Raw genomic sequence first — 24,185 nt, 5'->3', positions numbered from 1 at the left:
AATAATTGTAACGTTGTGTGTAGGCCTGTTGTTCTCTACGGCGAGATCGGCTCGCATTTGCGCCTCAAAGTTGGGAACCGCAGAAAACCAAATTCAGCCGACTACCACTGCGGCGACGGTGGGGTTTGAACTCGGATCCTCGCGATGCGAGTCCGTCTGGCACTATGACCACTCGACCACCACTGCAGTTTTGTCACTGTGTACTGTTTCGTCCTGGATTGAAGTATGCCGCCAGGTTTCAGAGACCATGCTTACAGAGGGATATTGACCTGGACGGGGGGAGGGGTGTGCAGAGATGAGCCGCACACTCTCTTGATTTCACATGGAGCTTCAGCTGTGAAGAGAGACGTGATTTTCTAAAAAATGTTTACATTGGGAAAGCGCAGATGTTGGGGATATGATTGAAGAGTGTTTAATATGTTCAATGGGATGGATAAAAGGGAACATGAGTTATTAATACATCGCGAATCAACTGCTTCAACAAGGGACACCAGTATCGATTGGTAAGGGAACGATTCTAGGCTGTGGTGTCGCAGGGAGTTTTCCTCTTAGGCTGAACACATAGTGGGACGGAGAGCAAAGCAACGATGAGAGGAGATCAGACCAGCGAAATCAAACACACAGATTTCAATACGCCTGCGTATAGCGGCGCACACCACAGCAGCCACAAGCGAAAATAGCAGCGCATTCAAGATATTTTGTTTTCGCCGCTCTGCTCGCTCGTGTGTAGCTTCAAGATGTCCGTCGAAGGGCTTGTTTTCGCTGTTAAAAAGCGGTAGTGAAGTCAAAAATGTCACCAGAATCGTTGATGTTAAGTTCTCGACGTACTTTTTAAAAAGGTGTGGACGATCAAATGAAAACAGCAAGTACCGAATATAATTTTCATATATTTCCCGTCAAACGTTTTTCGTGGGCACCAAACCGAAAATGATTTATATTTTGAGTTTATAATATTAACATTTCGAGTTTTAAGCTATTTTATCATGTACCGTGTGTGGGTAAATGTATTCGAGTCGTCTGAATTAAAAATGATGTATGTTTCTGTGGAAAAATTGGCAAGTTTTATTTGTTTGTTTATTCTCTGTGTACCGTCAATATTTCCATACTGGAAGCGTACCGAATGTTTTTTATGCTAGATTTTTGGGTATCAATAATAACGTTTCTTGTGTAAAAAAAATTGAAACCAACAAATATTTATACAAATAAAGCTATTCGGGGGGGGGGGGGATTTTCCACTTCTACCCTGCCGCCTATGCTAATAATACAAATTTAAACGGTGGGGAGCTTTGATAAACTTGATATTTTCCTCAATTTTTTACTCCTCAATTTAGTAGAAAATATTTATCTTTCGAGAAGTGATCGCACTCAAGTGCCGCGGGAAAAGATGTGTAGCGGGGAAAACGACCAAAATATGAGGAATATTTCCGTAGTGTATATTTAAAAATAGTGATATTCACACATTATTATTTCTAAATTGTTGTCTGAGCAATGATTGTTATAATTATGAAATTTTTGAGCATTCTTTAATTTAATAATCCAAGCTGATTGCGATTTTCTATTTGATACTCTCTGCTACATCAAACGCCCCCACTATGTGTACTATGTTCCTTGCTCGCAGCTGTATTCTCGTGTCGCTTCTCTTCCTTCTCATTCGTCGCTTTGCTCGCCGCGTCCACTATGTTCTTAGCCTAATAGTGTTGTGAATAAATGGAATAGCTTTCCTCCGGGGGGGGGGGGGGGGGGGTCGTGAATTCTAACAAAATTGACACTTTCAAAAAGGAATACGATAAACATATTGAGATAAATCGAGAAGCCATCCGTCCATACTTATACGAGACAACCATAATTTTTTTATGGGCAGTGTATTTATATTTTATCATAATTATTGTTTTTTATTGCTCTAATTGAATTACTCTAATTTTGATAATGTTTAGACATATACTCGACATGCATATTTTTATGGTCATCTTTTTCCAGTCACTTCGTTGGGCATTTTTCTGTTGTGGCCTTTGTATTTGCAATTACGCATGATTTCTCTGGCACGAATGTATCAAACACATATATTCTGAAATTTCTCTCATTTCTTTTTTAATTCAGCGCAGGGCTACAACATGAACGTAAATCCTTCCAAATGTGTGGCTACTTCCTCATTATTACATTTATCTGCACGAAGAGTATAAAAGTAACGGCACTGCCTGCTACCGTATATTCAAGCACAAGGTTCACATTGATCGAAAATATTTTTTTATTTATTTTCACTGTATTGTATTATGTTTATTATGGGTTTCATTATTTCCCCAAATTAAAAAATAATAAAATTCAAAAATGTTATACTTAAAATAATATTTGAATAACTATTTTGCAATAGGAAAATGGGGGGTTGGGGATATGAAATTAGTCATGGTCACGGGGGGGGGGGGGCCACAGAAATGAAAAATTGATGAAAAAGGTTCCTTGGGCAAAAAAAGGTTGAGAACCCCTGAACCGGACCATACATGCTCAACCCATGACGCGCGGTCTAAGTGTAGCCCTCGGAATCATTTGATGTGGCCCGCGATATCAAATTCCAATTTTTTAAGAATGAACTAAAGTAATTCTACTACATTCTCAGATCACGTAAGTGGCCCGTTTTTCCCTCTCTCCAAAATTTTAAGAATTTTCAATTAAAAAATTAAATATGATTTTCTGCAATTTTGTCTGTTACTCTTAGTCATAAATATACAAGGCTTTATTCCCTCAAAATATGCTTTTGATCTAGGCTCACGCGCATGTGCAATATGAGAAGGGTTACTTTTCTTCAGGTCAAAATGTGCCTCGGCTGTTACATTTGGCAACTTATCGCCAAGCAGCAGGCTTCATATTAACGATTTCGCTTTTATTTTTTGTCATGACTGCTCACGCGATAATACTACAATGATATGTAATTTAACAGTGATGTAACTTAATGGCCACAATATATAATGCTCGGCCCCCCTCGCTACGCTCGGACGTCGCTTCGTTCCTCGGGCCGATAAAGAAGGTCCCTGCCCCGGACCTGAAAATATCGGACACATAACACACAACCGGACACATTGCAAAACTGATAAGTTCAAACAGGATCAGGGACGGGCTTAAGTATTTTGCGGCCCGTGCGAGTAAAGCTTTGTGCCTCCCCCCCCCAAATAGTTTTTAATCTCCTCGGGCCCCCCTCGGGCCAGATTTGAACTGCCACCCGAAAACGACTACCAAACAATGTGCTACTTTATTATGTCAATGAAAAGGCATTTGGCAACAAATTCGGTCAATAGCACCCATCTTCCAGCAATAAATAAATAATAATAATAATTTTAAGGATGGCCCCAGGTACTTGAAGGATAACCAATGCTGTATAATCAAGGCCTCGCAGGGTTGGGGCTGATAGGGTTCTATCACGGAACGATGCGTATTTTTTATTTCTTTGTCCTTTAAAACATATGTGCATGCTCAATCCCTGGCCCGCGAGCCAAATTTGGCCCTCTGTGCCATCTGATGTGGCCCGCGACCCCAAACCTCGTTTTTTTAAAAATCAAATTAGAGGTACGTTTTTTTACCAATCACTTAACTGAACCACAGCACGTTCATATAGAACTTTAGTGGCCCGTGCCACAGTACCTTGCCATTTAAGTGTACCACGACACACTTTCAGATCACCTGAGTGACTCACGGTACATCTACAGATAGCCTGAGTGACCCACGGTGCATCTACAAATCACTTGAATGTCCCACGTTACGATTCCAGAGAGCACTTAAGCTCCCCCAACACATTTCCAGATTACTCAAGTGACACCCGGCACATTTACAGATCGCTTAAGTGAACCATGATGCAGGTCCACATCACTGAAGTGGCCCACAGCACATTGAAATATTACTCAAATGGCCCACAGCACATTGAAATATCACTCAAATGGCCCACAGCACCTTGGCAGATCACTCAAGTGATCTTCGGCACATTTACAGTTCCCTCAAGTGGGCCGCGACACATTTTAAGATCACTTATACAACCCGCAGCACATTTCCAGCTCACTTAAGGAACCCGTGATACGTTTTTGTACTAATGAAGTGACCCGCACTCTCAAAAAAATTCGGCACGCTCGCTATAAACCTGTACGTATAGATGGACCCCACCAATGAGCACAATCTAGGAGGCCATATCTATTCGCACGGCACCACAACGGAATCATGGCTAGACGGCAGCCACCCAAACCGCAACTAAACACTTTTCGGCCTGTGCAACCATTCTTCCCCCTCTTCCCCCGTGTAAGTTTAAATATACGTCCGGCAGGAATTAGTTCTCCTTCTGGTCCAGCGCCCAGGGCATCGAACCCATGTACACTCTTGGCTCGGGGTACGAACATTGTGCATGCTGGTTGTCGATCTTGCGCTATGTTTATGCCCTTAGTGCCAAACCCGCTAAGCGTGCTGGTTCCATGTCTTCGAAAGAATTGTAAACTATTGCTTTATTAAAATGTCAAAATATTACTAAGTGTGACTTAATAAAATAATTTTTATTCCGTTTTGCGGCGCCTAAAACTTAGCGGCCAGGTGCGGATATGCACCTTCCGCACCTGCCCAAGTCTGGCACTGAATCAAGCGAGTTTTACCTTACCTGTTCTGCTTGTTAATGTATACGTGCCCTGATACATTTGTCCTATAAAATAAGGGGGATTGTACATGGCTACCATGTGACCTGTGTGTTTTCTCGCAACATTCCCCAATTTTTCCGTAATTTCGGCTATCCCGACTTTTATTAAAATAAAAATGTCCCGTTTCTCACACACTTTCCATAAAGCCTAGTTGTGAAAATTTTTGTTCTTCACTGAAATCCAGCATAAAAATTGATTTCCCAAAGCTCACAAATTATTTTTTTTTAGGATAATTTGGACTATTAATATGAATATCAGATTATTCATCTCACGTATTTGTCATTTTTTCGCAGAATTAATTTTAATCAAATGCGATTGCAATAAAGCTTCATTTCTTACCATCAGCGATATTTTTCAGAGATTTTAACGATAATTAGTAACTTTGCTCTCCTTTGGCATGAGTTTTGGAGCGAAATATCAATTTTCAGTTTTTGAATTCGTAATTTCCCCTATTTTTTCTGGAAGAAATATGGTCAGCAATTCAATCTCCCATATTTTTCCACGTATTTATCTTTTTTCGTTTTTGGCGGTTTCGCCAAACAATTGAACTCTTAAATCAAGTTCAGTTTTTGAGCTCCATCCAAAATCTGTCGTCTGCTTCTTCGGAGAGTATTTGTTTTGGATACCTCCTTACATGGTCACCCAAAAACTGAACTCAACATCAAGTTCAGTTTGTGAGCTCCGTTTATAAGGAACTGAAATGAATGGATGTCTATAACTGTCGTCTGCTACTTATTATGAGAGCATTTGTTTTGGATGCCTCCTTACGTGGCGACCCAAGAACTGAACTTCACATCAAGTTCGGTTTGTGGGCTTTGCTAATAAGGAACTGAAATGGATGAGATCTTCTGTGACATAAGACTGACCATATTCTCTAGACAAATGCGGGAAGTAGGGATCCTAAATACAGGGAAATATGGGACGTTGTTAAATAAAATGGCCTCGGCCAATTTAATTAACAAATTACCACGAAAATCGGCAATAGTAGCAAATGGAAGAGGAAAAACATGTTTCACATGACAGCTATGAGACATGATTTATATTTGTAATCATAACTAGGTAAGACAAGGGATCCGAAAATTTCGCCCCTGACATTTGGTATCTGGGACGTTTCGCCCCCGAAATTTTCGCACCTGATATTTCACCTGCCCTGAATGCATGAGCGACTGTATGAGTGAGTGACCATATAAGTGGATGAGTGACCATGTGACTGACCATATAAGTGGATGAGTGACCATATAAATGGATGAGTGACAAAATGAGTGTGGAATCGGTCTTAGGAGTGCGATAGTGACCGTACAAATGACTAAGTGAGTGACAGTATCTATGAGCGTGGGATTGACTGTATGAGTGAATGACAGTATGTGTGTCCCAGTGAGTGATTGACCATATGAGTGACCGCGTAGTTGACCGTACGAGTGACCGAGTGATTGACCATATGACAGATTGTATGAGTGACCAGGTGAGTGGCGGTATGAGTATCGAAGCGAGTGATTGAGTGATTGACCATATGAGTGACCAAGTGAGTGACCGACTGAATGCTTGTACGAGTTTCTAAGTGAGTGACTGATTAATTCAACGTATGAGTGACCAAGAGAGTGAATAAATGATTGATTGTATGAGTGACCAAGTGATTGACCATATGAGTGACCGAGTGATTTACTGTATGAGTGACCGAGTGATCGCATGTATGAGTTCCAAAGTGAGTGATTGAGTGATTGATCGTAACAGTCACAAAGTGATTAGCCACATGAGTGATCAAGTGACTCTTTGAGTGAGTGACCTAGTGAATAACCGAGTGATTGACCGTGTAAGTGTCAAAGTGAGTGAGTGTCCATATGATTGACCAAGGGAGTTACTGAGTGATAGACCATATGAGTGACCAAGGGAGTTACTGAGTGACTTACCATATGAGTGACGAAGTGAGTGACCAACTGAATGCTTGTATGAATTTCTAAGTGAGTGACTGATTAATTGAGCGTATGAGTGAATAAGTGATCGATTGTATGAGTGACCAAGTGATTGACCATATGAGTGACCGAGTGATCGCTTGTATGAGTTCCAAAGTGAGTGATTGAGTGATTGACCGTATCAGTCACAAAGTGATTAGCCACATGAGTGATCGAGTGACTCTTTGAGTGAGTGACCTAGTGAATAACCGAGTGATTGACCGTGTAATTGTCAAAGTGAGTGAGTGTCCATATGATTGACCAAGGGAGTTACTGAGTGACCATGTGATTGACCATATGAGTGACCAAGGGAGTTACTGAGTGACTGACCATATGAGTGACCGACTGAATGCTTGTATGAATTTCCAAGTGAGTGACTGATTAATTGAGCGTATGAGTGAATAAGTGATCGATTGCATGAGTGACCAAGTGATTGACCATATGAGTGACCGAGTGATTTACTGTATGAGTGACCGAGTGATCGCTTGTATGAGTTCCAAAGTGAGTGATTGAGTGATTGACCGTATCAGTCACAAAGTGATTAGCCACATGAGTGATCGAGTGACTCTTTGAGTGAGTGACCTAGTGAATAACCGAGTGATTGACCGTGTAAGTGTCAAAGTGAGTGAGTGTCCATATGACTGACCAAGGGAATTACTGAGTGATTGACCATATGAGTGACCATGGGAGTTACTGAGTGACTGACCATATGAGTGACGAAGTGAGTGACCGACTGAATGCTTGTATGAATTTCTAAGTGAGTGACTGATTAATTGAGCGTATGAGTGGCCAAGAGAGTGAATAAGTGATTGATTGTATGAGTGACCAAGTGATTGACCACATGAGTGCCCAAGGGAGTTATTAAGTGATTGACCATATGAGTGACTAAGGGAGTTACTGAGTGATTAACCATATGAGTGACAGACTGAATGCTGTTATGAGTTTCCAAGTGAGTGACTGATTAATTGAGCGTATGAGTGACCAAGAGAGTGAATAAGGGATTGATTGTATGAGTGACCAAGTGATTGACCATATGAGTGACCGAGTGATCGCTTGTATGAGTTCCAAAGTGAGTGATTGACCGTATCAGTCACAAAGTGATTAGCCACATGAGTGATCGAGTGACTCTTTGAGTGAGTGACCTAGTGAATAACCGAGTCATTGACCGTGTAATTGTCAAAGTGAGTGAGTGTCCATATGATTGACCAAGGGAGTTACTGAGTGATTGACCATATGAGTGACCAAGTGAGTTACTGAGTGACTGACCATATGAGTGACGAAGTGAGTGACCGACTGAATGCTTGTATGAATTTCCAAGTGAGTGACTGATTAATTGAGCGTATGAGTGACCAAGGGAGTGAATAAGTGATTGATTGTATGAGTGACCAAGTGATTTACTGTGTGAGTGACCGAGTGATCGCTTGTATGAGTTCCAAAGTGAGTGATTGACCGTATCAGTCACAGAGTGATTAGCCACATGAGTGATTGAGTGACTCTTTGAGTGAGTGACCTAGTGAATAACCGAGTGATTGACCGTGTAAGTGTCAAAGTGAGTGAGTGTCCATATGATTGACCAAGGGAGTTACTGAGTGATTGACCATATGGGTGACCGAATGAGTGACTGAGTGAGTGTTTATTTGAGTTTGCATATGAGTGACTGTGTGTTCACTGTATGAGTGATATAGTGAGTGACCATATCAGTAACCGTAATAATGACCAAGTGAGTGACCAAGCAAGTGACCGTAATAATGAACAAGTGAGTGAGGGAATGAGTGACCGTAATAATGAACAAGTGAGTGACGGAATGAGTGACCGAGTGAGTGACGGAATGAGTGACCAAGTGATTGACGGAATGACTGACCAAGTGAATGATCGTATGAGTGACCAAGTGAATGATCGTATGAGTGACCAAGCAAGTGCACGTATGAGTGACCAAACAAGTGCACGTATGAGTGACCAAACAAGTGCACGTATGAGTGACCGTAATAATGACCAAGTGACCATATGAGTGACCGTATAATGGATCAAGTGAGTAACAGAATGATTGACCGGGTGAGTGTCTGCAAAGATGACCTGTCCTATAGGTGATAATGTAATACTTTAATGGGCCCTAAAAATTTGGAATTTGCAGCGAAGCATAAAATAATTGTTTTTAAATTTACGTTGCAGCGAAATTTTCAACATAAGCTGGAGTGTATAATAGTCCTGAAGAAAAACATCAAATCCCCCAAACTAGCCACCCTCTCCCCCCCACCCCCGTCACGCTTAATACGTACGCCAATGCATTTGTGATACAAGTAGCAATAGACATTATATAAGTCACTTTATCACTCATACGGTCACTCACTTTATCATTCATACGGTCACTCACTTTATCACTCATACGGTCACTCACTTTATCACTCATACGGTCACTCACTTGGTGATTCATGCGATCACTTACTTTGTCACTCACTTTGTTACTCCTGCGGTCATTTCTACGGTCACTCATACGTTCAGGGCAGGTGAAATATCAATCGATAAATGTCTACCGATATAAAATAACTTAGTTGATCATTCATGCGGTCACTCATACAATCATTCATATGTTCACTATACGGGTCACTCATACCATTGGTCATGCAGTCAGGGCAGGTGAAATGTCAGGAAGTATATGTTCAACTCACTTGATCAATCATAGTGTCACTCACCTGGTCAGGGCAGGCAAAGTGTCACAAGTGGATGTCAAACTCGCTTCATCACTCATACGGTCACTTACGTGGTCATTCTCACCATCAATCATCTGTTTACACATACGGTCATTCATACCATCGCTCATCCGGTCAGGGCATGTGAAATGTGAAGGGAGTAGATTTCCAGATCACTTGATCACTCATAGGGTCACTCACACGGTCAGGGCAGAAAATACCATCGGGGGGCTAAATGTTACCTTCACTTGATCATTCATACGGTCACTCACACCATCATTCACATGTTTACTATTACGGTCATTCACAGGATCAGGGCAGTTTAATTGTCACGGATAAATGTCCAGCTCACTTGGTTACTCATACAGTCACTCACTTGGTCACTTGTACCATCATTCATATGTTCTTTCATACAGTCAGGGCAGGCAACATATCAGGGAAAAAATGTCCAACTCTCTAGATCACTAATAGGGTCACTCACCGGGTCGCTCATATGGTCAGGACAGGCGAAATGTCCTGGGTGGAATATCCGGGGACCAAATATACCGGGGCTAAATGTCGTGGGCAAAGATTTCGTGAACCATAAGACAATTTATAAGTTCTGAATACATATCTACTCTATAATATAAAATCACAAACTCGAAAAGGGTCCGTTTCTATGCAACGGAAATTAGTGACGATTTTATGTAACGGAAGTCGGTGAAGTTTTTATGTGACGAAAATCTGTTACGGAAGTCGGTTACGATTTTGGGTCAAGTTTTCATTTAACTCTTATATATAATTATATCGGGACCCATTCGACTATCGGGACCAAGTTATTTGCATATACCGAGAGGCTCCCACATCCTACAGCTAGGCTGGAATAAATGGCGAGCCCCCAAACCAGCTTTTTCACGGACCCCTCTGTGGTTAATTTATCGTGTGAAAAATCAAAAACTGATCACTGGTAATTACGGGGGAGACTGGATTTTAGTCGTTGGTAAAATGAATACAAATGAATATTTGCCGTGGCCCTCACAGGGAGGGATACCCGATAAGCTTCCGAGTCAGGGGGCCCCCTTTCATTTCGAGGGCTCTGGATGAATCTCATTTTTTTCTGTTGTTTAACATTTTAGAATTTGCAACAGCGGAAGCCCGAGATAAATCCAGTCTGGTACCCCCGCGACTGGATGTGGGGCCCTCGATTTTGTTCGTTGTAAAATTGATAAAAACGAAAACTTTTCGTGACCTCTCACAGGGAGGATGTCCGACAAGCCTCCAGGTCGGGGCCTTCCATGGAAAAGTTGACAGGTCCCAATTCGGGGGCACCTGGATGTTACTACAGCCTAATTGGTAGAGCACACGACCGGTATTCACGGGACTAGGGTTCGAGTCTCGGTTGCAGAACAGATGAATTTGCCTGAGTGGCGCAGTGGCAAGATGCTCGTACTTTCACTATGAAGGTTACCGTCAAGGTCCATCCGGACAAGACCATTAGAAACAAGTTCTTTATTGGCAACCGTAGATGGCGCCTTCATTTCCCACCCATCTCCACTTGTCCCCGTAGGGCGATATATGACCGGAGTGCGTGTGCGGTAAAGTAACCAATATGGCCCAATCTTTCCTTGATTTCAAGCTTTAGCCAGCCGGTTCGTCAATTTTTGTTAGGGATCTCCAGTCACTTCGCGAAATGGCCGTCCACACTAGGAAGAACACTAGATATTTGTAATAATTAGAGCTCGGAAGTTCAGGCAAAATTGCCACATAATAAATGCCATTTTTCGCCTATTTTCAAACTTTTTTGGTAAAAATGCCTTTTTTTTAAATTTTCGTGCCAAAAATGCCCATTTTAACATTGTTTTAAGTTTATTAATGAATTTCAGAGGCTATAATCTGTAAAACTTGGATATTTTGAGCATTGAGAACAGAAGAATTGATCTTTTTTAAAACTTTCCAACCGTAGACTTGGAATTCTGGGGGGGGGGGGGGGCGCATTTCCCCCATGCCCTTCCCCCCCCCCACCCGCATCTCCGCCCATGTTTCCAACTCTCAGTATTAGTTATCATCAGGAAGTTTAGTATATTTTAATTATCATATTATCGCAGTATTAATTATCAAATTATCATCAGAACCCCCAACTCCCTTTAGACGCGAATAAGTGATCTGAGAGATTGGTGTTGCCATGAATTAACTTTGCTTTGACCGGATGGCGTTAAACATGGATTTGGTTTCAGATGAACGCAATTCATGTTAGAGAGAAAAGCAGAGAAAAAATGAAGAAATATTTTTTATTTCTTCACAGGCTTTACATAATATGTCTCGCTCAAGCACTAGACTGCGTTTTATGCGTATAGCTGACCGATGACTGTTCCAAGAGGTCCTGAACTGATGTCATGGCTCGCACAAGGGGGGAAGCAGACAGTGCTCTGGGGCACATGTTGTTTCGATTTTATTTTTTGCACCATAAATGCACTGCAAACAACCACAGCTATTTATGAAACATTCATATTTAGTATTCGATTGAATCGGCCAGAGTCGCTCTCAAGAGCGTGTGTGACAGATGCGGCAACACAGGACCCGCGCTTGAAGGAGTCCCTCATACGTGGTAATATAAAAAATAGGAGGTTAAATTTTCTTTTTCCGAAAATAGAACAAGATAGCAATTTTTCAACTATAGAAATAATAATCATTTGATCATTTTTGTCGCGCCACGGTCATTCTCTGCACACGAGGGCTAATTAGACCGGGACCTACAATTTATTGCCGATTCCGAACGGCAGGCTTGCTTTTTTTTATACTCATCGAGAGGTTGGTGCGCTAACCCCTCGATTGGGGACTCCCTGCGGTAGCAATTTTTTCTGCGGTCTTGTGTCGCCATTTTTTGTTGTACCCCCTGTGTCAGGAAAGTTTCCGGACAAGGACGAACTCGCGACACCTCTAAACATCCTTTGGTACTTTAGGCGAGTATCTTACCCGACCTGGGCTACCGCGCCCCATAGAAATAATAATGATTGAAGCCGGGTTTTCCTAGGAGCAGGCTTTCTGCTGCGCGTGCAGCGTGAAACCTGTGATTGGTCAAAAAACCTGAATTTTAGGTTTTTAACCAATCAGACGACGCTGAAATTATATTTCTAGGAAAAACCGGCTTAATACAACAAATAAACAAGAATTTTTCGTAACTCGAAGGGGCCCCACACATCATTTTCTCTACCGGCTTCACTTCTGGTAATGGTGGGTTTGGAATTGGCTTAATCCCTCGGGGGGGGGGGGGTCAACTAACATTTTATTTTGAACTTGAAATCAATTTAATTTGGATAATAATGCAGTTATTATAAACTATAATTAAGGATTATAAATTGAAAACAACAGACTGATTAAGTGCAACCAATTTTTCAGCTATATAGTTTTTGATCCTTAATACCTTTGCATATAGAAACGTCCTCTCCACTTGTCAATACAAGATTCGTCGAAAGACTGGTTATTTTTGGAGATGAAGATTACAAGGAAGAAAATTCATCACTGCCAACCCCGGTCTCTCACTTGCCGGACAATTGCTCTACCATCTAAGCTATGGAAGCAGATAGAATATTTGAACCTTGGAGCGTATATATGGTTGGTTGGCCATCTGGTTGGCCTTTGTCATTCACGAGCTATTAGTTGATTGTTGACGCCGTCCATGTACGGTGCCTTTCAACATATACGGGGTGATTATAAAAAAACTATCCCGACATATGGGCCCCTAACTATCATACCATTCACAGAAACTGAATGAAATTTTGGCATAAGGTATTTTCAGGTATGCGCTCAAGAATGATATGGAAAACAACAGTGTCACTCTAACAGTTACGGTTACAGTGAGAAAATTTCGAAAATATCAAATGGCAACACCAAGTTTTTTGTATTGGAATGCGATCTCCATACTGAAAAACACTAAATAGCGTTGGAATGGCACCTGTAGCACGAAAATCCCCGGAGCTAGGCAAGGAAAAAGTAAAAAGGACTTTGCCGTGCACCAGAGCATTAATGTTCGTTTCATTCTTCACACCGTTTCTTCGATCCCAGCCTGATTAGTCCTCCACAAGGTCATGTGGAAAACACAATAAAATGCTTTATTTTATGCTGCTTCTCTGTCCTTATTGGTTGTCCTCACTTTTAGCCTATCTACCGCCGGTGATTTTCATGCTACAGTTGCCGTTCGAACGCTATTTAGGGTTTTTCATAATGGAGATCACATTCCAATACAAAAAACTTGGTGTTGCCATTTGATATTTTCGAAATTTTCTCACTGTAACCGTAACTGTTAGAGTGACACTGTTGTTTTCCATATCATTCTTGAGCGCATACCTGAAAATACCTTATGCCAAAATTTCATTCAGTTTCTGTGAATGGTATGATAGTTAGGGGCCCATATGTCGGGATAGTTTTTTTATAATCACCCTGTATATACGCTCCAAGGTTGAAATATTCTATCTGCTTCCATAGCTTAGATGGTAGAGCACTCGTCCTGCAAGCGAGAAACTGGGGTTCGTGTCCCCGTGGGGGGCAGTGATGAATTTTCTTCCTTGTAATCTTCATCTCCACAAATAACCAGTCTTTCGATGAATCTTGTACCTTAATACCTTTGTTTTCAGTTGTTTTTGCTTCCTTCCAAAAATTATAAATGCCTTTTATTAGTGCCTTTTTGCATGCCTATTTCGACCATTTTTAGTGAATGAACTTCCGGGCTCTAGTAATAATCGCACTTTAGCACAACTCTCTCCAATTGGCTGGACTTGAGGTATCCGACAACCTTTCTTAGCACTTGCAAATAAAATGATACTGGAATGAACTGTAACAACATTTTTTTTTTTCATAGGAAAGTGTTTCAAAAAATGAAAACAACGATACATTTTGCACTAGCTGTGCCATTTTTATATGAAAAAGTAATTTTTATGTCCAATTTTGAGGAAAATTCATGTAATATCACGAAACACGATTCCAAAAAATTCTATGAATGAAATGTATAGTAAATTTTTATAATACGTTCAACTAGTGATAATGCAGGTTATTAACTGGAATTTAAAGGACTGCATGGTATACTCGTAAGTGACATTGAAATACGTTATTGTACGTGTGAATATTTTTAAACCTGATTTGACATATGGTGTATAAAACACTGTAATTAGATAAATTCATGTGATAGACATTTGATTTTGGTTCATTTCATAACTTTAACTGTATATGGCAAAATATCATTAAAATTTTGTAATGATACAATTAGTAGTGTTTGAGAAATTGTTTCAAACTCAAGTAAAATGTCAAAAACAGTATCTCATCTAAAACGCGTTTAAAGGTTTGTTTTTCACAAATTACTAGACATAAAAACGCAAATCACTAAAGTGGGAGTAACTTCGGTTCTAAGCGTCGCATAAAACAAAGCAAGGCCCGTTTTAGAATCCCAAGAAACAGGGCTATCATAAAAAAAAGGAAACAAAATAGATTTTTTTCTTCCAAAATGACGTTTTGAACGTAGTCGCGGAGCTTAAATTCATCAAATAATATCAGCCCCCTTTACGCCAGGAACATGAATATGCAAATTCTTCAGAAAAACTGAGATTTGGAAAATGACGTTTGGATGTTTACTCAACCCATGTTACTCTATGGAGGTTATTTTCCTGAAACGTTTTGTAACATGTGTTTCAATAGGGGATACACATATTCACGCGTTTCTGGTAAAACTTAAGTAAAGAATAAGGGGTCCAACCAGCTGATAAACGAAAAGCGAAAATTTGCCACATTCATGTTTCATAAATGACGGACATGTTATAGTGACGGACTCGCGATGCGAGGATCCGGGTTCGAACCCCACAGTGGTGGTCGGCTGAAGTTGGTTTTCTGTGGTTCCCAACTTCAAGGCGCAAATGCGAGCCGATCTCCCCGTTAAAAAGTCTCGCCACAGAGAGCAACAGTCCTACAACGAAATATCATTCAATCATAACACTTCACTCATAGTTTGAAAAACTGGTGGCAGATGGCACCGCTACACATAACAAGCATTACAGAGAAACAAAAAAACTTCACGTCAGGTTTCACAACACGTACACGCACATTCCCGCATATACTGATTCGTTGGGGGTTCCGCGGGGGGTTGTGGGCGGGGTGCATGTGTGGTGTAGCAGTAGTAGGTAGGGTAAAAAGGGCTCGGGGATACATGAAGTTCTTAAGTCAGCCACCTCGTTGGGCAATTTGCCTGTTGTGGCGTTGTATTTGTATGTGTATTTGTAAAGGGGACGAAATATATATGTTACGGTAAAAGCTGAAGACTGGTAAAACCCAACGCGAGTCGTTAAAATCCCGAAATACACTGGTGGAAAATAAACTCCCAACACCAAGAAGGAGTTGTGCTGGATAAACGAAATTTGGGAGACATGTTTGGGCATCTGAAAGATGACGCCTATTCAAATTTCACACTAGACGAATAAGAGTAACGCTAGTAGCGCCACTATCATCATGCAACTCACGTTTGCTTTGAATACGCGACGTGAGCGTTGTTTATCGTCCAGATTGAACATTGTGAGCTACGTTTGAGTCAAGAATGTCTTTTAGAAGACGAAGAAGGCAATATCATCAGCTTAATGAGTTTGAACGAGGCCGTGTAATAGGGTTACCAGAAGGTGCAGAAAGACTTGACAGGGATGTATCCACTGTACATAATTGTTGGCAGCAGTGGTCACGGAAAGGCATTGTCTCAAGAAGACTGGGGTCCGGCCGCACACGGGCCACTACTAAGAGGGAAGACCGCCGTATTCGCTGCAGGGCTGCGGCACATCGTACTGCATCGGCAGCAGAAATTAGAGCTTCGGTTGTCCCCAGAGTGGCACAATGATCTGTAACAAATCGATTACTCGAAAAACAGCCCCGAGCCTGTGGCGTTCATGCCAATAACTCTGAATCACTGCCATCTGCAACGTCAGTGGTGTCAAGTTAGAGTTCATTGGAGGGCGGAGTGGAGATCTGTCATATTCTTCGATGACAGCCGTTTCTGTCTTGGTGCCAGTGATGGTCGTACGTTGGTAAGAAGGAGGCCAGGTGAGCGCTTGTAACCAAGCTGTCTGCGGCGTAGACACATTGCACCTACACCAGGAGTCATGGTCTGGGGAGCGATTTCCTATGACAGCAGGAGCACTCTCGTCGTTATTCGTAGCACCTTGCCAGCAAATTTGTACGTCAGACTGGTGATTGAATCGGCTGTGCTGCCATTTATGAGCAGTATTCAAGAGGGTGTTTTCCAACAGGATAACGCTCGTCCTCATACCGCTGCTGTCGTTACGCAACATGCTCTACAGAGTGTCGACATGTTGCCATGGCCTGCGAGATCACCGGGTCTTTCTCCCATCGAGCACGTATGGGACATGATTGAAAGACAAGTCCAGCGTCATTCACAACCAGCATTAACTCCGCTGCTGATTTGACTGACCAAGTGCAACAGGCATGAAACTCCATCTCACAAAATGACATACGGCACCTGAATGACACAATGCATGCACGTTTGCAGGCTTGCATTCACAATCGTGGCTACTACAGTGGTTATTAATGTATCAACATTTCACATTTGAAATGAATCTTATCGCGCTTACTTAACTGACGTGGTTTAACCTGTGATCGTGAAACTTTAATCAAATAAATATGTTTCCTAGACAATTGCTTTGCCTAAATTTCATTCCTCTAAACTAATTTCTTCTTGGTGTTGGGATTTTATTTTCCGCCAGTGTATGTTTTCATTTCGGACTTTCGCCAAATAAAAGTCCATTTTTAATGAGTTAATTAACCATTATAAACTTATTTCTACTTATCATTAATCATTAAGTATAATTGTTTAGCGTCAGGAACTAATAAGTCCTAGATGGTTGATTAATTCCATAGCTAATTGTTAATTGATGTGTTATTACTCTATAGATCACATTCTTTCACCATATCCCAATTTAATGATGAGCTTAAGATACTTATTCAAAACACAAGACAAAATATGCTAATTGTTGGTGATATAAATATAAATATACTTGATAACAATAACGAAATCGCTAATTACTTAGATATAATGGCTGTTGGTGGCTTTGTGTCCTTACAGGAATCTATTACTAGAGAAACTGAAGTAGGAGGCACATGTATTGATCATGTTTTTTATAGAACGAAGAAAAATACTACACAAAAATTTAATGTGTTCAAAACTCAACTAACAGACCATTATCCAATATTAGGATACATTGATTTTCAAGATATAGGAAAAGTAACGAATAATATTGAATATACTAAAACCATAATTGATTATAATAAATTTGAAAACTTTATATCAAATATCTCTTTTAAAAATGTCTGTGATGAGAAGTTGGTCCATCAAAAATATAAACGCTTCCTAGATATTATAACACTTAACTCAAACCTGTGGGCTAAAAAAAAGGCAAAAAGATCAACAGGTAAAAATAAATGGATTACAAAAGAGCTCATAAAAAAAATAAACATCAAAGAAAAATTATATAAAAAATACAAAAAGTATCCAGGCATAATTACATATGAAATGGAATACAAAAACTATGATAAGACACTGAAAAACCAAATTAAGCAAGCCAAAAGTGAATATCAAAAAAAAAAAAAAATTTTTGACTGTCATAAAGACAAAAGAAAGCAATGTAAATATATAAACAACTTTTTACTCAACAAAAATAATTCAAATAAAATCTTTCCAAATCACCGCGACTCAAGAACATTGGCAAATCAACTTAACACAGACTTTATGGCAAGAAATTTGGATAGAGAAGATAATGAACACATGTATGAAGATGACAATGATTGTGTTTCAAATTCAATAGTCAGCATGGAAATCGAAATACCCACTTTAAAAAAATTAATAAATGATTTAAATGAACATAAATCAAGTGGGTATGACGGGCTAACACCAAAAATGCTGAAAATTATTGCACTATATCACATTGATATCTTGAAAAACCTAATTGATTCTTCAGTAAGTAAAAGTCATTTTTACGATGAACTTAAGTTCTCCCTTGTACATCCAATCTACGAAAAAGGAGATCCTAACAATATGGCTAACTACAGACCAATCTCAGTTCCTCCAATATTTTTAAAAGTTATTGAAAAACACATGAATGGACAACTAATTAGCTTCTTAAACAATAACAACTTTATTGCATGCAATCAGTATGGATTCCAGCAAAACAAAAATACTGAAATGGCTATATTAAAAGTCTGTAATTATCTAAATAATGGTTACAATAATAACAAATATTGCATAATAGTCTATCTGGATTTAAAGCAAGCATTTGATAACGTACACTTAAATATACTAACAATAAGATTACATAAGGCTGGAGTCAGGGGACATGTACTTGAATGGTTCAAAACCTATTATTTACATAGACACCAAGCTGTTACTATAAATAAGGAAATTAGTGATTACCACGAAACCAAAAAAAGGTGTTCTCCAGGGATCAGTGTTGGGTCAAACATTATTCTTAATTTATATAAATGACTTTTGCAAAATGCACCTGAACGGACAGCTAATCTCATTTGCAGACGATACAGCATTATACATAGAAGATGACGATATAACAAATCTTTTAATGGAAACTGAAAATGGCCTTAGAAATATCAATCAGTGGATGACAAAAGATAAACTTAAACTAAACATTAGTTAAACAAAATATCAATGCATAAAAACACAAGCATTCATCATGACACTGAAATTCACGTTAAAATCCATAGCTGTCACCCACAGGAACAACATAACTGTAATTGTGAACTCATAAAAAGAGTTTACGAGTATGAATATCTATGAATATCTAGGAATAATCATTCAAGATGACCTAAAATGGAGTGCTCATTGCAAAAAACTTGTCAAAAAACTTAGATTACACACAGTCCTGATATATAGATTGAAGTACCTAATAGATGCAGACTTTCTAAAAGATATCTTCTATGCTTGGGTGTTTTCTATAATAACCTATGGCTTATGTGCTTGGGGAGGTGCACACCAAACCAACATTGAAAAACTAAGCAACATATATAATAAAATACGAAGTATGATAATGGACACATATCGTGAAAACAATAATAATATAAATAGCTATATGTTTAACATCAGAAAGCTATATATTTACAGAATGATTAACTTCTCAACAAGAAACAACGAATGATTACAGAGAAAAACAAATAGAACCTCGGTAAGACTCGAACGTAAGATAAAACGAATATCAAATACCAAAAACTAAAAAACATCTCTTCCAGAAAAGTTTCTCTTTCAATGCACCTAAAATAATGAATTTTTTCCAATCGGAGTACCAAACAACTAACAACACTAACAAAAAGTATGAAATATATCAATATGTAAAAACGTCTGAAATAATGAAAATGATATTTTCCTAGCATTATGAAATGTCCTGCCAATAGCATATCTATGTAGACACTATTACATAAATTATGTCTTGCACACTGAATCACCTACAATATATATAATTCTTGAATTTTTTGCGAAACCTTCACAATTGTGAAATTATAATCGTCTATTTTATATTTTTTTTCTCTGATAAATTTTATCCCATTGCTTTATGTCTTCATGCAAATAGAAAACCTAATAACATTGTAATGTACTTTGGTTCAAAATGGCGGCTAAACAAATAGAAATATTCAAAGGAAGAGAGAAAAAAAAGGGGGGAAATATATATATATATATATATATATATATATATATGTATCACTCATTGTATTACTTTTACTATTATTTTTTCTTTTTGTTTCTTATCTAATTATTTTTTGTCTCTTATTTTGATTGTGTAAACAGAGAAGACATAAATCTTATAGGCTTCGTGGAAGGACAATTGTCCCTTGGGGCCACACAGATGTCTTTATTGTTTGTGTGCGCGCTCAATTTCATATGTATGTTTGTGTATTTTTAAATTAATTTAAAAAAAAAATTATCAATTAATTTTCTCTGTGGCTGGAACGAAACACATTTTTATTGAGTTCATAATGGCGAGTCGCTTCATTAAAAACAGGTTTTGACTTGATAAACGTGCGAAATGTGACGTTTTATAAGCGTATTTCGAGCTTTTACCAACACGTCTTGATAAAACCTAGATCTTCCCTCAGTTTTCGGGCTTTTACCGTAACATATATAAACTGAAGAGCCAAAAAAACTGGTACAGGCATGCGTATGCAAATAAAGAGATATGGAACCAATCAGAGTACGGCGCTGCGGTCGGCAACGCCTATATAATACAACAAGTGTCTGGCATAGTTGTTACTGCTGCTACAATGGCAGGTTATCGAGATTTAGGTGAGTTTGAACGTGGTGTTATAGTCGGCGCACGAGAGATGGGACATAGCGTCTCCGAGGTAGCGATGAAATTTGGATTTTCACGTACGACCATTTCACGAGTGTACCCTGAATATCGGGAATCCGGTAAAAAATTAAATCTACGACATCGCTGCGGCCGGAAAAAGATCATGCAAGAACGGGACGACTGACGAGAATCATTAAACGTGACAGACGTGCGACCCTTCTGCAGATTTCAATGCTGGGCCATCAACAAGTGTCAGCGTGCGAACAATTCAACGAAACATCATCGATATGGGCTTTCAGAGCCGAAGGCCCACTCGTGTACCCTTGATGACTGCACGACACAAAGCTTTATGCCTCGCCTGGACCCGACAACACCAATATTGGACTGTTGAGGGCTGGAAACACGTTGCCTGGTCTTACGAGTCTCGGTTCCAATTGCTTCGAGCTGATGGACGGGTATGGAGACAACCTCATGAATCCATGGACCTTACATGTCAACAGGGGACTGTTCAAGCTGGTGGAGGCTCTGTGATGGTATGGGGGCGTGTGCAGTTTGCGTGATATGGGACCCGTGATACGTCTAGATACGACAGGTGACAGGTAAGTAAGCATCCTGTCTGATCAGCTGCACCCATTCACGTCCATTGTGCATTCCGGGACGGACTTGGACAATTTCAGCAGGACAATGCGACACCCCACACGTCCAGAATTGCTACAAAGTGGCTCCAGGAACACTCTTCTGACTTTAAACACTTCCGCTGGCCACAAAAATTCCCGGACAGGAACATTATTGAACATATCTGGGATGCCTTGCAACATGCTGTTCAGAAGATATCTCCACCCCCTCTTACTCCTACGGATTTATGGACATCCCTGCAGGATCCATGGTGTCAATTATCTCCAGCACTACTTCAGACATTAGTCGAGTCCATGCCACGTCGTGTTGCGGCACTTCTGCGTGTTCGCGGGGGGCCCTACACGATATTAGGCAGGTAAACCAGTTTTTTTGGCTCTTCAGTGTATATAACACCTTTTGATAATTTCAGAGTCGGGGTATTTCTAGAGGGTAAATACTTCCGAGTGCGAAATCGATAACCGACAGAAAACGATCGAAGTCGCCACTTTTATACATACATACATACATTAAAATTCACTATTTCAAAATAATGCGAGACAACAAAAGCGCGTTTTGTGGAATGTCGGGCAAAGTCGAAACATTACGAACTGCTTTTTTTTGAATTAAAATCAATGTTGGATACGGTGAGAAACCTCTTGAATCAAACTACAACATATCATCAAGTTCCGTATTCACGATTCTTCAAAGGCAAAAGAGCTCTATCCCGTTAATACGTTTCCCATTAAGTGTCATCTTTCATGATGGAAAAAGAAATGTTTATTCGATCTACATTTTCCCTTTTTGTGTTTAAGTATTTGTGGATATGGATTCAATCGTGTGTGTGTGTTCGTATACATATGCGAAAAAATATTCGTCTGTCATCATTGCCTACAAAATTGCGATGGACAAACGCATCAAACGGTAGTGGAAACGTGAACTGGTATTGGGAAAAATTCTTAATGGCTCAGTGGATAAAAGTGAAGAATCGGATAACTGTCGAGTATTGGAATTATTGGAGATTCTCAACCGTTAACAAGTTTGATATTTTGGATGAGAATTCGAACACATATATTTCGTACAATTCTTTCATTTAGTTGGTTTTATTGTGTTAGATTGTAACATTGTTCTCCCATTTACCTACATGCATTTTTATTTATTCATTTTTTTGGAAATCGGTGTTTTCGAAATTCAGACAACTCGAAAAGTTATTTCTTAAACTGGAAAAACAATTTGCCTTTTCTATCACGAGGTATAAATACGTTGTTTTAATACGCTCTACGACACTTAAGAGGCATCACGTCTTCTTAACACTAGAAGGGCCGGACCATACGTTATACCTAAATGGGCCGCTGGCAGTTATTTTGACTGCTGCTTCTGTTTTAGTGCGATATATTTAATCGCACTAAATTTTTGCAATAAAGAATCACATGTATAATCCAGCATGATTAATTTGTTAATTTTGAAGAAATTTGCGTTCTCTTAAGCATACAGGGTGTCCATAAAATGACTTCCCAATTTTTTGTATGAAAAAAATTAGAGGGCAACTGTGGACAAGATTTACCATGAAAAAATATAAAAAACATTGCATTTATATCGCATCCTACATTGCTCCATTTTGATGATGTACGCATTTATCTATGTTACATCACGATCTTTTTATTATTCACCTTATTTAGTTGTTAGCTCAAGCTACGGATAACATATATTATTATGCCTCAATAAATCTGTACTATCGAGGAAGAACTAGGGCACTATTAAAATTTCACACTACAAATTAATACAATTAAAAAAAAAACACACACACACACACACACCCTTTGTCTTTCTTTTTCGTCAGTATTATGTGATTCAGAGACCAGTCACTTTCGGAATCACTACTTTCCCGTTCGAGTAGATACAGCAGAAAATTTTCATCTTCGTTGTCGTAAGTCTCCTCAGCCTCAGATTTATTGTCCGAAATATCATTTATCATTCAGCACTGATGAAATCAGACTTATTTTGTTCTAATATATCCTTTTTTCTAAGAGCCATTTCTACACACTGTGAATGAACCTCTGTTTCGTAGGAAGCTTTTCAGAGCAGATGGTGGCATGAAGAGTTATGAAATTACTTGAACTTACTTACTTAGAACTTAATTACTTAGCTCAATAAGAAAAAACAGCTTGCCAGGTGAACGATCAGAAGAAAAAAAAAGTTTCCTCAACTTTGATAACAGAGGCTATAGCTCAATAAGAAATATGGTTTTGATTGTGGATACACATACTGTCAATAGATGGATTTCCCAGTAACATGATGCAACGAATAGCATTATTTTATTTATTTTTTCTTATAGATGTGTTACTCGTGACTATATGTTGTATTGTGTGTCCCAACAGGGAATGATAGGGAATACACCTAAAAGCAAAAGTATACATCAACACCCACCACAAGGAGAAAACGTACAATCTGCTCTTGGCCGTTCTAGGCATAAACGTCGATATCTCGCGAACAAAACCTTCAATATCTTCAAATTTTTGTACACAGAAATAAGTACAGAAATAACGAACACTCATCAAAAATGGAGTGTGCGTTGAATACTGTCAAGATTATAGCGTTTTCAAAATCAAAAACCGTCAAAATGACTGCCCCGGCTGTTCTAGCGTTAAGGTATCCGACTACATTGAAAACCGTCATTTTAGAAGAAAATAGCTATTCTTATTTTTGTTTTACTGTTTATGAAAGCTCTGTTTTTTGCTATTCCAAAAGGTCTTGTTTCGTTTATATGACGCTTAGAATCTAAGTTACGTCCACTTCAGTGTTCCGTTTTTACATAGAAGCAATCTGGGAATGAAAACTTTAAACACGTTTTAAGAAAAAGGCTATTTTTGACATTTCACTTGAGTTCGAAACGTGATTTATAAAAATATATTCATTGTATCAAATATTAATATAATATTTTTCCGTATATTGTTGAGAGTAATA

Source organism: Pholcus phalangioides, unplaced genomic scaffold (genome assembly GCF_987345545.1).
Source record: "Pholcus phalangioides strain wild (caught in Gottingen) unplaced genomic scaffold, Ppha-v1.0 ptg000010l_1, whole genome shotgun sequence".
Taxonomy (NCBI): domain Eukaryota; kingdom Metazoa; phylum Arthropoda; class Arachnida; order Araneae; family Pholcidae; genus Pholcus; species Pholcus phalangioides.
The sequence above is the reverse complement of the archived record's forward strand: the minus strand, read 5'-3'. Positions refer to the sequence as shown.